Source organism: Muntiacus reevesi, chromosome 2, assembly GCF_963930625.1.
Source record: "Muntiacus reevesi chromosome 2, mMunRee1.1, whole genome shotgun sequence".
Taxonomy (NCBI): Eukaryota; Metazoa; Chordata; class Mammalia; order Artiodactyla; family Cervidae; genus Muntiacus; species Muntiacus reevesi.
The window spans coordinates 72534756-72550699 of NC_089250.1; the positions used below are offsets into that span (position 1 = coordinate 72534756).

Below are 15944 nucleotides of genomic sequence, written 5' to 3' on the forward strand. Positions count from 1 at the left end.
CCCTTCCCGGAACAGCTCAGAAAAACGTGAACCGGAGTGTTTGGTTGGTGAGAGAGAAATAAATGTTATCAGTCTTTTCGCCTACCTTTTAAGCGTTACTTTACGCTTTTCATCGAACCCAGTCAGAACTTTCCCGATTAGGTCTGACGTGTCCTGGGAAGAGAGAAGCATATAATCCTTGTTTTACAGATGGGGAAACTGAGGCCCCGAAATGGGAGGTGGCTGGTCCAACCTCACGTCAAGTAGAGGGACTTGGGATGCAAGCCCCGATTGCTGGAGTTGGGGAAACGGAGAAGAGTCAATGCCCAGCCCTTACTGAGCGTTGTACACGTATTTGTTACATAATGGAGCCGGAAGTGAAGACGTTCTCCATATTCTGTTCAGTGTAGATGGTGTAAATGTACTTAAAGGTCTGCCACCTTTCAGAAAGGTATGATTGCCCTTCTGATGCCCGAAATGCCACTTTTGGCAATACCCTCTGTTTAAGCCTTTTTAGCATTTTGCGCAGAAACCTGGCGCCGGGGTTTGCCCCAGCGCAACTTGCGTTGCATAAGTTGCTTTCGTCAGTTGAAAAATACAAATTTGCTAGGGGGATGGGGAGGGGGAGGAAATCTAAAAAAAACTCGTGCATAAAGTTTAGAAAGACAGGGTGCTTTGAGCTGTTACGATCTGTTTTACCCGAGTGTGAGGGCGTTTCCCTGGTTCTTTGCTAGGAGCAGGTTTTGTTAAGGGGAATAGAGCATGAGACCTCTGGATTGACTATGCCCCCTCATTCCTTCTCATCCCCATTCAGCAGGACCAGGCTCCTAGAGCAGCCCTGGAGAGCTGGGTAAACACGGGCATGACAGCAGGTTGGTTTTGTACCCACTAGGCAGTTTTCCAACGTGGACCTGATTCCTCAGCCCTGCAAAGCCACCGCCAACCCTCCCCCCACCCCATCACATGTGAGTAGGATGTATCTTGCCTCCAAACAAGTCACCTCCCTCAAGGATGTTGGAGGACTCAGGAGGACGCCGTCCATTCTCATCCCCAGCTGGACTGTCTTCATCCTAACCTTGGCCTTTGCCACCAGATCACAAGATTACAGAATGTCATGATACAGAAAGTAATAGCTTCCTCATGGAGCTCAAGACCAGAAGGAAAGCTCATGGTCCGAGGTCATGACTCTGTTTTGCCAAAAGTGTTACTATCGTTTTAGGTTCAAAGTATTCATTAACAAAAGAAACTACTTGCCACACACAATAAGTAATATCAATATTTTATAAAAGACTATTTGACTTAATTTCAGTATCCAGTCATTAAAAGAAATAGAAACAATAGAATAACAGCACATTCATCACCAAATTGGGCCAACCAACTTCCAGACTTAGTGCTGGCAAGTCCCTTATTAATAGCAATCTGGAGTCCCAGTTGGAAAAAGGTGATGCGTCCACCCCCTGGGAGAGACTTCCAAACTGCAGTTTCGGGGTTCTCCCTTATAATCCCAGGCTGCAAACTGATAGCATCATCCATTTGCGTGGAAAAATGCAACTCTGGTTTTACTTTAACCTTTTTTACAATGCTGTTTGTTTCACCTTATGAGTCATAGGATTTTGTTAGACCCCAAGGAGATTGGCCAGATCTCCAGGGGCTCAACTTGACAGACCCACTCCTTTTCTTATCTAAAGTCCCGCCTGACCTGCTGTGCTTTCAGGCAGGCATGGAATCCAAGCAGGGTCCAGGCAAGTCAGAAGCAGGTCAGAGGCCTGCTCTCTAACTTCTGAAGCCTGAACAAGACTTCCTCCACTTTAATTTTCCTAACAGGCTCCTTGAAACAACATATCAGAATTCTTCCATTGCAAAGAAAGAAAGAAGCCAATCTGGTTTTCTGATTACTAATCGAGAGTTCTTCGCACCAGAACACGCAGTGTATAGTTATGGCCTCAGCTTTGATGGGACGATTTCTAGAAGCAGTGATGGGGTTCTGGGTCTGGACATTCAAGTAGACCATTGAGAAAAATGCTGAGGAGAGGAAAGAGGAAAAGAAGAGGGAAAGCACTTTGCATGTGCATCTAACTCAGGCCAGGCAATGTGCGTCCTCTTTGCTGCATCACGGTACCTTAAAGAAGCCGGGCTTGTTCTAGTCTTCCATTGTAGAGAGGAGGAAGCTGAAGCTTCGAGAGGGAAAGTGACTTGTCCGGGGTCATACAGCCTAGAGGAAAGAACTGGCATATAGGTGCAGGTCTCTCTGATTCCAAAGCCCCAAGCAATTTAGGTATCATATGAGGTATGACAAAGCTATGACAAACCTAGACAGCGTCTTAAAAAGCAGAGACATTACTTTGCCAACAAAGGTCTGTATAGTCAAAGCAATGGTTTTCCCAGTAGCCACGTATGGATGTGAGAGTTGGACCATAAAGAAGGCTGAGCACCGAAGAATTGATGCTTTTGAACTGTGGTGTTGGAGAAGACTCTTGAGAGTCCCTTGGACTGCAAGGAGATCAAACCAGTCAATCCTAAAGGAAATCAACCCCGAATATTCATTGGAAGGACTGGATGCTGAAGCTGAAGCTCCAATACTTTGGTCACCTGATGAGAAGAACTGACTCATTGGAAAAGACCCGGATGCTGGGAAAGATTGAAGGCAGGAGGAGAAGGGGATGACAGAGGATGAGATGGTTGGATGGCATCACTGACTCAATGAGCATGAGTTTGAGCAAGCTCCAGGAGATGGTAAAGGACAGGGAGGCCTGGCGTGCTGCAGTTCATGGAGTGTGAAAGAGTTGGACATGACTGACTGACTGAACTGAATTGATGAAGTACGGCTAGTAATAATAATGCTTGAGAAACTCAGTGCCAGTGATTGTATTAAGCACTTTACCTATATTTATTTAATTGTCACAACTACTCTATGAAGTAGTTGCCATCATTATTTTCATTTTAGATATGAGAAAACAGGCACAGGACAATAAAGGAGTAGAGTAAGGGTGGAACTGGGATTGAGAATCAGGCAATCTGGCTCTAACCTCTGTACTTTTTTTTTTTGGCAGCACTGCACAGCTTTTGGGATCTAACCCAGGCACCCTGCAGTGGAAGCATGCAGTCCTAACCATCGGGCGTCCAGGGAATCCCCGACCTGGTTCTTAGACGATCCTTGAACTCTCTTTTCCTGAGCCAGGCAGTGTAGTTACTATCTTCCTGTTTTACAGAGGAAAAAACTGAAGCCTAGACAGCAAATAACTTGCTCAGGATCAATCACACGGTAAGTTTCCTGGTCTAATGGAGAGAGCTGGGATTCTAGGCCAGACTTCCTGCAGCAAGTAACAATCATATTAGCAAATGTTTACTGAGCACTTACCAAATACCAAGTGCTTCATATGCATTTTATCTATATATATATATGTGTATATATATATATATATATATTTTTTTTTTTTTTTCATTTTAAACCTATAATCATCACAACTAGAGATCCTCAGTATTCTCAGCTTTCCCAGGTTGCAGAGGAAGACACTGAGGCTTGAGAGCAGTCAAACGACTCGTCCAAGGTCATGCACTTGATGGTCAGTAGAGCTGGGGTTCAAAGCTTGGTCTCCTGACTCCCAGCCCAGTCCAGGGTTCCTTCCACTGTGCTGGGTGCCCCAGGAGGGGCAGGCGGTCAGCAGGTGAGTGCCCCGGGGCACCTCTCTGTCATTGCCATCTATGGGTTTAGTGAAACCTGTTCTTGAAAGATCTATTTATAGCTTAAAACCGTACCACCAAAAAAAAAAAAAAAACAAAACCGTACCACCACTCAGGATAATGAGTCCCTTAAGTTGACTCCCCATGGTGTAGATTAAAGATTCATTTTATTTGTCCCAAATCTTTCTCTGTCAGGATTAGAGGGGGAGAGGAGGAAGTAGGAAAAGGCCCCAGGCCCAGAACACTTAGAAAACAGGCTCTAGTCCAAGTAGTGTTTGCCTGTTGCTGGCAATTCCTGAGACCCAGGCAGCAGGTGACATTTATGCACACAGCTCATCTGATCAGTACAGAGACATGAGGGGTAGGCAGTGCCTAGATTTTCATGTCTTTTAATCTGCATTGTTTCCTGTGAGCTTCCCAACACTTAGCACAGTTTTCTGTGCTAAGGCATCTACTAGATACTTACTTGTGAAATGATCAAATGAATCTCCATTTTATGGAGAAGGAGACAGAATATCAGAAATCTGGCTAGGAAAACAAGACGGGAGCCAGACAATTCTAAAGAGGAAATCTGGGACTTCCTTGGTGAGCCAGTGGCTGGGACTCCACGCTCCCAGTTCAGGGAGCCTAGGTTCAATCCCTGATCAGGGAACTAAACTAGATCCCACATGCCGCAACTAAGAGTTCACAGGTGACAACCAAAAAGAACCCAGCTAAGACCCGGCGCAGGCCTTCCCTGGTGGCTCAGGGGTAAAGAATCCGCCTGCCAATGGAGGAGACACGGGTTTGATCCCTGATCTGGGAAGGTCCCACATGCTTCAGAGCAACTAAACCCATGAGCCACAATTATTGAGCCTGTGCTCTAGATCCCGGGAGCCGAATCTACTGAGCCCACGCACCATGACTACTGAAGCCTGCGTGCCCTAGAGCCCATGTTCTGCAACAAGAGAAGCCACCACAGTGAGAAGCAACTAGAGAGTAACCCTTGCTTGCGCAACTAGAGAAAAGCCCGTACAGCAACAAAGAAACAGCACAGCCAGAAATAAATAAATAAAATTTTAAAAAAGAGACCCAGTGCAGTCAAATAAATTTTTAAAAATAAACATTTTTAAAAAGAGGGACTCTAATCTGGAGGATTTAGAAACATAGTTGTTAGAAGGGCTGAAGGAGTGACTAGGGAAATGGAAAACCTGAGATTAGCAACACAGGAAGGCCATGCTCTCCCTGAGGGCCAGCACTGAAAGACAGGAGCTGGCACACCTAGACCAGCAACTGAAGGCCACCCAGAGGAGAGCTGGGACCTCAGGCCTTTCTAGCAGGTTCTGCAGACATGGAGGAGAGACTCTAGCTTCTGAAGTCATCCCCTCCTTTCCCTCGAGGCTGAGAGAGATGGGATTAGACACGCTCACTTTTCCCTTCATCTTATTCTCTGATCTCTCGCCAAAGCTTCCCATTGGCTGAACGGAGCCAGAAGCTAATTAGCAAGGGAGCCCAGGAAACATGGTTTGCCATATGAAGTGGAACAGAAGGGCAGAGAATGAATTTGAAATAAACAGAAAAATTGACTCAATAGTTCCACACCTAGGATGAGGCCGTGATGTATGTGTTGTCAGACAACCTTCCTCCCAACATCTCCAAATGTTTCTCCTTGGTTCTCCATCTTTCTACTTCCAGCTTAGGTATCACCGCCTCCAGGAAGCCTTCCAGGACTCCTTCCCCATAGTTACTATCTCCGTAGTGTCAGTTCCCCTAACACACTCTATGTGTCACTGTCATAACATATACCACAGTGGGAGGTGGCCAGTTACCCACTGCCCTTCTCAATAAGATTGAGCCTCTCAAGGCCAGACCTGAGTCTGGTTTCTTTCTCTGTTGGGAAGAAAAGGGAAAGAAAGTGAAGTAGCTCAGTCATGTCCGACTCTTTGTGACCCCATGGACTGTAACTTACCAGGCTCTTCTGTCCATGGGATTTTCCAGGCAAAAATACTGGAGTGAGTTGCCATTTCCTTCAGGAGATCTTCCCGACCTAGGGATTGAACCCGGGTCTCCGGCATTGTAGGCAGACGTTTTACTGTCTAAGCCACCAGGGAAGTCTGTTGGGAAGAAAATGGTTGTCAAATGAGTCAGTTCTCTGTAGGGGAGAAGTGGGATCTGGAGTCAGGCCAAACCTAGGCTCCAGATATCCCAGAACCGACATTTATATGTTGTATGACCTTGGACAGCATCCATTCCCTCTGAGTCTCAGTTTCCTCATCTGTAAAATGGGGACAACATTAGAAACTTGGAGGAAGGAGTAAGAGGTAGACTCTACTGCAGCCCAATGAAGCTCAGGCTCTGGGATCAGACTGTCTATAGTCAGCCCCCATCTCCTCTCTTTTTAAAAATTAATTTATTTTTAATTGGGGGATAATTGCTTTACAATATTGCGTTGGCTTCTGCCACACATCAGCATGAATCAGCCGTAGGGATACATCTGTCCTCTCCCTCCTGAGCCCCCTCCCACTTCCCACCGCATCCCAGCCCCCTAGGTGGTCACAGCACCGGGTTGAGCTCCCTGTGTCATCCATCCAGTTCTCAGGTATCTCTTTCACGTATGGTGATGTATATCCCCTGCTCTTCTTTATGTTGCTTAACTTCCCGCGTCTCTGTTCCCTCACTTTTAAGTTAGAGATGATGTTCATACTTCAGGTGGACTCTCTGAGGATCACACGAAGCTGTGAATGGGCAGAGTGCGAGTGCTCAGGAAGTGGGCACAGTAGCATCAGGGTTGGTCCATAGCCCCGGGGCTGAACACTGACGAGGTAGGTTCTCAGGACTACACTTCACACAGGGCTCTTGTCTTGTGAACCACACTGCCCCATTACCAAGAACAGTTTCTGGGAACCTTCCCTCGCGGTCCATTGGTTAAGACTCTGTCTTGCAATGCAAGGTACGTAGGTTCAATCCTGGTCAGGGAACTAAGATCCCACCTGCTGTGGGGCAGTCCCTCACACCACAATGAAAGATCCTTGCAAGAGGCAATGACGATCCCACATGCCGCAACTAAGACCCAATACACCCAAAGAAATCAATACAGTTCTGTTTTTTTTTTAAAGAATAGTTCCTGGCACATGTGTGTGTGTTAACTTGCTTCAGTTATGTCCAACTCTTTGCAACTGGAAGCTCCTCTGTCCATGGGATTCTCCAGGCAAGAATTCTGAAGTGGGCTGCCATGCCCTCCTCCAGGGGATCTTCCCGACTCAGGGATCGAACCACAAACCCGAGTCTCTTATGACTTCCGCATTGGCAGGCGGATTCTTCACCACTAGCGCTACTGGGAAGTCCTACCTGGCACATAGTAGGTGCTCAGTCCATCTCTGATGGACCACTGAACAGTGGCTGAGTTACATATGGTGATGTTATTCTGACTGTGAACCAGCACCCCAGGAAACAAAGGATGTGGCTTCTTCACCAGCCCAACCCTGGATCGGAGACATCTTGGAAGAGGTGGGGACTTCTGGGCCTGTGAGGAGGGGACATAAGCAACAGGGGACAAATGTCTGGAGCAGAAGGATCTAATATTTCTTGAGCACCTACTGTGTACCAGATGCTGTACACTATTGCATTTCATCCTCACAGGAGTCTGCAAAGCACTGATCGTTACCCCATTTTAGAGGTGATGAAATAGGAATGCAGGGAGGTGATGAAACTCACCCAAGGTCATGCAGAAAGGAAGGGGCACAGCGGGATTAGAACCCTGGACTATCTGACTCCAAACTCCCAGCCCTCCTACGGTACCAGCTGCCTCCCAGAGGGCAAGGGGATGGAAACTGAGCTCCTAGCCCTACAGGAAGCCCAGGAGCCAATGCTGAGGCCAGGCTCAGGCTGAGTGACAACTTAAGAGCACAACTTTGACAGCTGTGCTGAGGCTGGCCTGGAAGCAAGTGGTGCCAAACTCGGGTGCCTGGGGAGAAGAGCTGTGATTATAAAGACCAGAGCTGTCCAGGGGCTGCAGCAGGGAGCCACAGAAGTGCTGGGCCCCTGAATAGAATACCCTTGGGTCCCACCTCCCAACAGAAAAGGCTCCCTACTGCCTCTGTGACCTTGAGCAAGTCACTTAGCTGTCTTAGTTCAGCATCCTCATTTGTCACACAGGGTCACCACACCTGCTGGGGTGCCACAGAACTACACAAGACAATGCAAAGAGACAGAACTGGGGCAAGTCCAGGCCAGGGCTCCAGAGCTAATTAGTTGTGTGATGTGAGGCAAGTCGCTTCACTTCCTGAGCCTCAGTGTCCCCAGCTGTATAATGGGCATAGTACATGCCTCCCCAGATTGCCATGCATGTGTGCTAAGTCACTTCAGTCATGTCCGACTCTTTGTGACCCCATGGACTGTAGCCCGCTAGGCTCCTCTGTCCGTGAGATTCTCCAGGAAAGAATACTGGAGTGGGGTTGCCATATCCTCCTCCAGGGGAATCTTCCCAACCCAGGGATCAAACCTGCATCTCTTATGTCTCCTGCATTGCAGGCAGGTTCTTTACCACTAGCACCACCTGGGAAGCCGCCCCCCCGCCCCCCCCCCCCCCCGTTGCCATGACAATGTAGCAATAAGGTACTGTGCTGTAGACTACAGCTGCCTGTGTTCAAATAACACTCCACCAACGGGTAAGTTGTGAGCCTTCAGGCAAGTTGCTTGATTTCTCCATGCCTCAGTTTCCTTCTCTGTAAAGTGGAGGTGAATATAAGTGCACTCACTGCATGGAGTTGTGATGATTAAAGGATATAATCAACGGACAGAACATAGAGCAGCTGCTGATACAAGTAAGCTCTGTGTCTCCATGAGAAACCATCAACCTTGGTTCGGCGTCTAATAGTAAGGAGTCCTTGAGAATCCCAGGGATGGGGGAGCCTGGTGGGCTTCCGTCTATGGGGTCGCACAGAGTCGGACACGACTGAAGCGATTTAGCAGCAGCAGCAGCAGCAGCTGCATGTCAGGCACCACTTTAATCCTCAAAGCAATCCTATGAGGTAGGTGACATTCCTGTCCCATTTTATTCATGAGGGATCTCAGAGCTATTCAGAGGTCCAATGACTTGCCAGAGGTCACACAGAGATCAGAGGATAAACCAGGGTTTGAGCCCCACAGATATTCAAAGGCACTGCTTTATTGCTAATAAAGGCTCCATGAAAGGGAGCTATTAGAATGTCTGTTTTATGTGTGAACGTTTTTGGAAAGCGAAGAGACGGCTGTTATAAGCGGTGTTGGCCTTAAATGAGCGCTAGAGTTTGGGGGGAAAGGCTGGGGGAGGGGCGGGGCGGGGGGGGGGGCACGGAGGGATGGGGAACCGGTTGGCTCAGCTTGCGTCCATTTCCAGCAGGGGGCGCCCGCTGTCTCTCTCACGGCTCCCAGACCAGATCCAGGCCCTTGGGCTGGTTGGTGGCTTGCGCAGCAGCGGGTCCAGGCCGACCTTGGGGACCACAAAGAAGGGCAGCAGCAAGTGACAGTGTTAGCCTGTGCAAAGCCAGGGACATGCCGAGGGTGGCTTGCCTCCCCCTGGTCCCCAAACCGGACTGCCAAGCGGCGACGCCCAGAGCTTCTGAAAGATGCTTTAGCCCATGAAGCTGCACTCCTCTGTCAGAATCTTCTCCATTAGGGGCCAGGGGCCTGAAACTTTTAAAACTTCAAAGAAATACTGTGTGAGAGTGAAAATAAACCGGAGCTATAGATATTAACACAGATAGCGCTCAAAAATGTAATGTTGCGTGGCAAAGCAAGTTGCCAAAGGCACAGAGTTTAATGAGGGAGATGGGCGAGTCCAAGGCAAGAATACTAATCACCATTTGCATCCCACCTCACCTCCGTCTGTGGGCATGCTGGCTCCGGTTCAGCTCTGTTTACTTCCTACCCCATCCCTCCCCAACAGCCAGTTCTGGGTCACACTGGCCTGGGGGTACCTTCCTAGGTAGATGGCCCACCCTCAGGAGACTGGACCTTGAAAAGTGTCCTGCACAGGCGCTGGAGGCAGGCGCATTGCAGTTGGGCTGGAAGTTCTGGGGTCCCCAGTACCCTGAGTGCCACCTCGAAGAGGCTCACAGGTCCCAGGTGTGCATATTCCCTTGAACTCCTTGCCCCATGGAAAGAAGCACAGAGAAGGGTCAGAAGGAGACCCCTTCTCTAAAACTTGGGGACCAAGACTGGACCTGCTGGGTCTAACAGCCACACTACATAAATTAACACTTTATATAAAGGAAAAACATGCAAAACAAGATGTTGCTTATTGGTAGATATGGAAGTTATAAAAGATTTTTTTAATGGAATAAAAACATGTATGTCTGATATCATCAAATTTAGAATGGTGTTATCTCTAAGGGAGGGAGGAGGGAAGTGGATCATAGAAAGGTACAGGGAGGTCTTCAAATTGCATCCATCATGTTAAATTACTTAATCTAGGTGGTGGGAACCTGAGTTTTTTTCATTATTTTCTATAATCTGCCTATTCCTCAACAATTTCACAATTTAAAAATTAACCTTAAAAAAGTAATATATATAATAATTAACCTATGTTCATTGTTAAAAAATTTTGAGAAGTACAAAAAGATATGAAGTTTAGGTAGAAATCTCTCTCCATGTCAACCCATCTCAGTGTGGCTTCCTAGAGGTAACCACTGTCGTCGGGTCCTTCTGTACCATCCAGAAATGTTTTAAGAATCTGCACAGAGATTTCCCTGGTGGTCCAGCGCTTAAGACTCTAAACTTCCACTGCAGGAGGTATGGGTTCAATCCTTGGTCAGGAAACTAAGATCCTACATGCTGCATGGTGCAAAAAAAACGAAGAAGAAGAAATAAAGGCTCTGCACACACTGTGTATATAATACTCATTGTAGACATTGCTCCTCTGTCCCAACACACACAGTAGTTCTTGTCTTGAATAGTTCTCCATAAGCACACATAGGCATATCTCATTCTTTTTTAATGACTGGGTAGGATTCCACTTTATCAATATACCATGTATAATCAGTTTCCTATTAATGGGTACTTCTGTTTCTTGTTTGCTATTATAAACAGTTTGGCAATAAACATCTTTGACCCTATATTTGCTTGAGTTGCAAAATACAATGTATACATGTGTAAAGTACAATGAATACATAAGTAAGTATACTTGTAAGAAAAAATCTTAGCCGTAAAATTGCTGAGTCAAAAGTTACATGCATTTAAATTATTTCCAAATTACATTCTCAAAAGTTCCCATTCTATTTACATTCTTAGCATTGATATAAGATGTTGTCTGTTGCTCCATGCCCCTATTGATTTGTAGGTACTCTTTGTATATGAATTCTTTGTCTCCCCTTTGTGTTGCAAATTTTTTCCCATTCAAGCATTTGGTTTGTTTTTTTTTTTTAGTTGAATTTAAAAATTATATTCTTATTTATCTTTATGGAGGTAAAATTCACATAAAATGAATCATAAAGTTTGCAATTCAGTAGCATTTCATACATTCATAACATTGTGCAACCACCACATCTATCTAGTTTCAAAACATTGTTTTTATCAAAGGAAAATCTCATATTCATTAAGCAATCTAGCTCCATTCTCCCCTCCCACTAGGGCCATTCTGAGTTTTGGCTATTTATTTTTCTGTATTAAAATTCATTAATCTTTTTTGTTTCTGACCATACCATATGGCTTGCAGGACCTTAGTTCCCCAACCAGGGATCAAATCCTTGCCCCCTGTAGTGGAAGGTCAGATTCCTAACCACTGAACCACCAGGGAATACCCAGAATTTATTAGTTTTTCCATAACAGCTTTGTGATTTTCTTTCATGCATAGAAATAAATGCTTTCCCCACTAGAAGATTATTAAAAAGCAAATAATTTAAAAATTACTGCCAATGGTTAGCGAAATCTGAGGACCTGGAAACCACTGTTCTGAACCACCCTCTTTAGAGTGAGTTCCCTGAGAGCAAGGGTCTCCCCTGGTCCCCTTCTCTAGCACCGAGCACGAAGTTAGAGAATAAATACTCAGCAAATGTTTGTTAAAGGCAATTCCTACCTCAAGATTATAAAAAGGAAATGTCTCGCATTCTCTTGTAGTCCTTTTAGAGTGTTTTTTTCTTAATTAAAATTTTTATCCATCTGGAATTTATTTTGGTGATTGGAAGGAGGTAGAGATACAGCTTTATTTTTTTCCCAAATGGCTAGCCAGTTGAACCAACACCATATTGAATAATCTGTCTTCCTCCACTAATTTGAAATGCCACCTTTAGCAGATACTACGTTCCCACATGTCTTCAGCTCTATTTCTGGCCTCCCTCTCCCGTCCCGGTGACCTCTCTGTCTGGGATGCTGTCTTTTAAAGGTCCCTAGGTGATTCGGGTACAACCCATCTGCAGCTGGGGCTTAGTTGCCATGAGATATGTTTTCAGATTCTTAGTAAAATGAAGGGAAAACGTGTCATTAAGTTAAATGTTATTTGATGGGCCCATCTTCTATTTTGAGATTATGCCTTTATGAAACTGTTTCTTTAACATTTTTCTAACAAACGAGTGCCTAGGAAATTCCCTGGTGGTCCAGTGGTTAGGCCTCTGCACCTCCACTGCAGGGGCACAGTAGAGAGTCATCCTGGTCTCTCTGTTTTTAAGTACATTTGAAAGGAGCTTAACGTACATAGAGAAACTACACACAAATCTGAAGTGTACAGCTTGATGAGTTCCCTTTAAGGAAACACATCTCTGTGTGTGCCTTAGGGCTGCTGTGACAAGTGACCACAAACCTAGTGGCTTAAAACAACAGAAATTTATTCTCTCAGTTCTGGTGGCTGGAAGTCTGAGATCAAGGTGCTCCCAGGCAGCGCTTAGCTCTGAGGGCTCCAGGGGAGGATCCTTCCTTTTGCCTCTTCCAGCTTCTGGCAGTTCCGAGAGTTATCAGCTCTGGCAGCATTGCTCTGATCCCTCCACCTCTACCTTCATGTGGCCTTCTTACCTGGGTCTCTGGTTCCCAAATTTCCCTCTGCCTTTCTCTCACAAGGACAGCAGTCATTGGATTTAGTGCCCACTCTGATCCAGAATGATCTCATTTCTAACTCCCTCACTTAGTTAACCTGCAAAGACCTTTCCAAATAAGGTTTCATTTACAGATGCCAGACTGGAGTGGGTAGCCTTCCCTTCTCCAGGGGATCTTCCCAACCCAGGAATCGACCTGGGGTCTCCTGCATTGCAGGAGAATTCTTTACCGTCTGGGCTATCAGGGAAGCCCCACAGGTGCCAGGAGGACGTATTTCTTTGGCAGGGGGTGGGGGTGATGGAGGGGGATGAGCAACAAGGCAACCCACTCTACCATCATGTAACCAACATCCCATATCAAAAACTAGAACATCAGCACAGCCCCCCAACACCCATCATCTCTGCCTGGCAGGGGGGTAAACCGCCATCGTGACTTATTTTCCCCTCAACTTTTTATTTTGAAAAACTTTCAAACTTTCAGAAAAGTTACAGGAATAGTACATGAACAATTCTCTAAGCTTCGGCTAGATTCACACATTCAACTGTTAACACATCAACACACTTGCTTTCCCTTTGTCTCTCTCTCTCTCTCTATATATATATATATATACATATTTATATAATACATTTTTTCTGAGCCACAAGGAAGTTAGTTGCAGATGTCATCATAGTTTATCCTTAAATCCTCCACTCCCTAATCTCCAAAAAACAAGGGCAGTCTCCTACCTGAAGTGAAGTGTTAGTTGCCCAGTCATATCTGACTCTTTGGGACCCCATGGACTGCAGCCCACCAGGCTCCTTTGTCCATGGAATTCTCCGGGCAAGAATACTGGAGTGGGTTGCCATCTCCTTCTCCAGGGGATCTTCCTGACCCAGTGATTGAACCTGTCTCCTGCATTGCAGGCAGATTCTTTACCATCTGAGCCACCAGGGAAGCCCAGTCTCCTACATACAACTATCCAATATGTAATCTATTTTCAAATTTTTCCAGTTGTCCCACGAATATCCCTTAATGTGGATTTCTTTTATTTTTATTTTTTGCTTATTTGGCTGCACTGGGTCTTCGATCTTCATTGCCATACACGGATCTTTGTGGCCTGCAAACTCTTAGTCGCAGCATGCAGGATCTAGTGCCTCCAGCCAGGATCGGATCTGGGCTCCCTGCATTGGGAGTAGAGAGTTCCAACCACTAGGCTGCCAGGGAAGCCCATTTAATGTGGGCTTTTTTAAAATTGAGAATCCAATCGAGAGTTTCACATCACTCTTAGCATTCATGTTCTGTTTTTAAAATCATTGTTATTGCTTTTGTAATTTTCTGGCAAGACGGAGAGTTGGCAATCTTATGTCAATTCCCAAACACTTTGGGAAAAGTACTGGTCCTGGGAGTCCCTGCTCTTGGCCAGCAGCACAGTCCAAAGGACATTTGTGGTGATGATCTATAGTTTGTGCTGCTCAGTATGATTGCAAACAACCATGTGTGGCTTTTGAGCATTAGAAATGTGGCTAATGAAACCAGGGAATGGATTTTCAAATTTTATTTAATTTTAATTAAAACAGCCACACGAGCCCTAAGGCCATCAGTTCGGAAGGCTTGGTTCTAGACCAACTTGAGCACAAAGCTCAGGCAGACTGTGGGTCTGGATTCTCTTGTCCATCCCCATGGAGGTGCCGAATGATGGGAGGAGGGGAGAGGGAGGGGCCCTGAGGTCTAAGGTGGTCTTCCCATCTTGCCGGCCCAGCATCCTCATGTCATTCCTTCCTCAGTGCTCCATGCATATTTATTGAGGACCTACTATGTGCTAGGCCTGAAAATAAGGTTTGAACAGTCTCTGATGTGGTTTTGTCAGAAAGTGAAAGTGTTAGTCATGCAGTCATGTCCAACTCTTTGTGACCCCAAGGACTGTAACCCACCAGGCTCCTCTGTCCCTGGAATTCTCCAGGCAAGAATACTGGAGAGGGTTGCCATTTCCTTCTCCAGGGGATCTTCCCAACCCAGGGATTGAACCTGGGTCTCCCGCATGGCAGGCAGACTCTTTACCAACTGAGCCATCAAGAAAGAATTGGTTTTGTCAGAATGGATGATAAATGTCTGGGGACATGTTTGTCTCACATACGTTTGCCTCTTCCTGAGGTCAGGGGCCTGGCTTGGCTCAGTGTCCAGTTAAATAGTTTTTGGAATGAATGAATGAACGGGATGAATAAAAGTGGGGGGTAGAGATTGGGGGGTAGAGGCTTCCAGATTTCATCCGAGAGGCCAGGACAGGATGGACAGGAGAGATAATGCTGTTTATCAAGAAAGGGCTGGCTCAGCTCAGGAGACCGTACTTCCTGTCCAGGTGCTGGCCCTGACTTGCTCTGTATTCTTGGCAAATCTCTTCCCTCCTCCAGGCCTCAGTTTTCTCATCGGTAAAAAAGAGGTGGCTGGGCTAAGATGCGAGCTCAGGGCTCCTCTCGGAGTCAAGGTCAGGATCAGCAGAGATGGGGAACTGCCCAGCACTTCCTCTTAACCTTTGGTTAGGCTGTGGTGTCCTTGAAATCAGTTCCTTGAAAGGGTTCAGGGGCTTTAAAAGTTGGGGAACCCCTGAGCCAGAAGAGGCTCCCAGAGTTTGTAAGGTCAGACTCAGGACAGCCTGAGTGGGGTTTTGGGGAAACTCCCTGGCTCTCTGCTCTGGGGCTGCACCTGCCGGAAGGTGTGCTTGCCAGGACCTTTCCTCTGAGATGACGATGCAGTCTCTGCAAAGCATGGGGGTGCGGTTTGGGAAGTGAGCCTTGAATCTGGGGGTAAAAGGGGAGGGTGTGTACATCTCACCCACACAGGGACTGAAGAACTGGAGCCTCAGGGTTTGTGCAACTTGCCTCGCCCACCCATGGGTGACTCAGGCTGAAACTGGATACTGTGTAAGGCACACACTCTGTCTAAGCCTCCTTGGACAGTATCTAGAGAGTTGCTTAATTGTCTTCCACCAACGCTGCCGCTCTGACAGGTGGGCCCAAACTGGAGGTTGTCAAAGCTGCAAAACCCTGCTCCTTTTTCACATGGCAAACTCCTATTCACTCCTCAAAACCCAGCTTGGGTGTTGTTCCTGCTGAAGACTTCCTGACCTCTGTCCTCTCTCCCATACAGTTAATCACACCGTTTTCCAATGTGCACACTCTGGACCCAGACTGCCTGGCTTTGAATCTCTACTCTTCCACCTAGTAGCTGTGATATCTTAGAAAAGTTACTTAACTTTTCTGTGTCTCTATTTCTTCCTCTGTGAAATGGGAAAAATAATAGTACTCACCACATTGTATAGTCATAGG

At 46.4% G+C, this 15944-nt stretch overlaps 1 long non-coding RNA gene across 2 annotated transcripts; it reads left to right on the forward strand.

Annotated features, from left to right (window-relative positions):
* The first annotated feature begins 3 nt into the window (after positions 1 to 3).
* LOC136159653 (uncharacterized) lies at positions 4 to 10952 on the forward strand. Of its 2 annotated transcripts, none has more exons than XR_010661494.1 (4): positions 4 to 430; positions 3030 to 3241; positions 3449 to 3644; positions 9017 to 10952. It is a non-coding gene; the product is annotated as an uncharacterized lncRNA (long non-coding RNA). The 2 variants fall into 2 exon arrangements; XR_010661493.1 differs by lacking the exon at positions 9017 to 10952 and adding an exon at positions 6756 to 8193 and having other exon boundaries at positions 5 to 430.
* The last annotated feature ends 4992 nt before the right edge of the window (positions 10953 to 15944 follow it).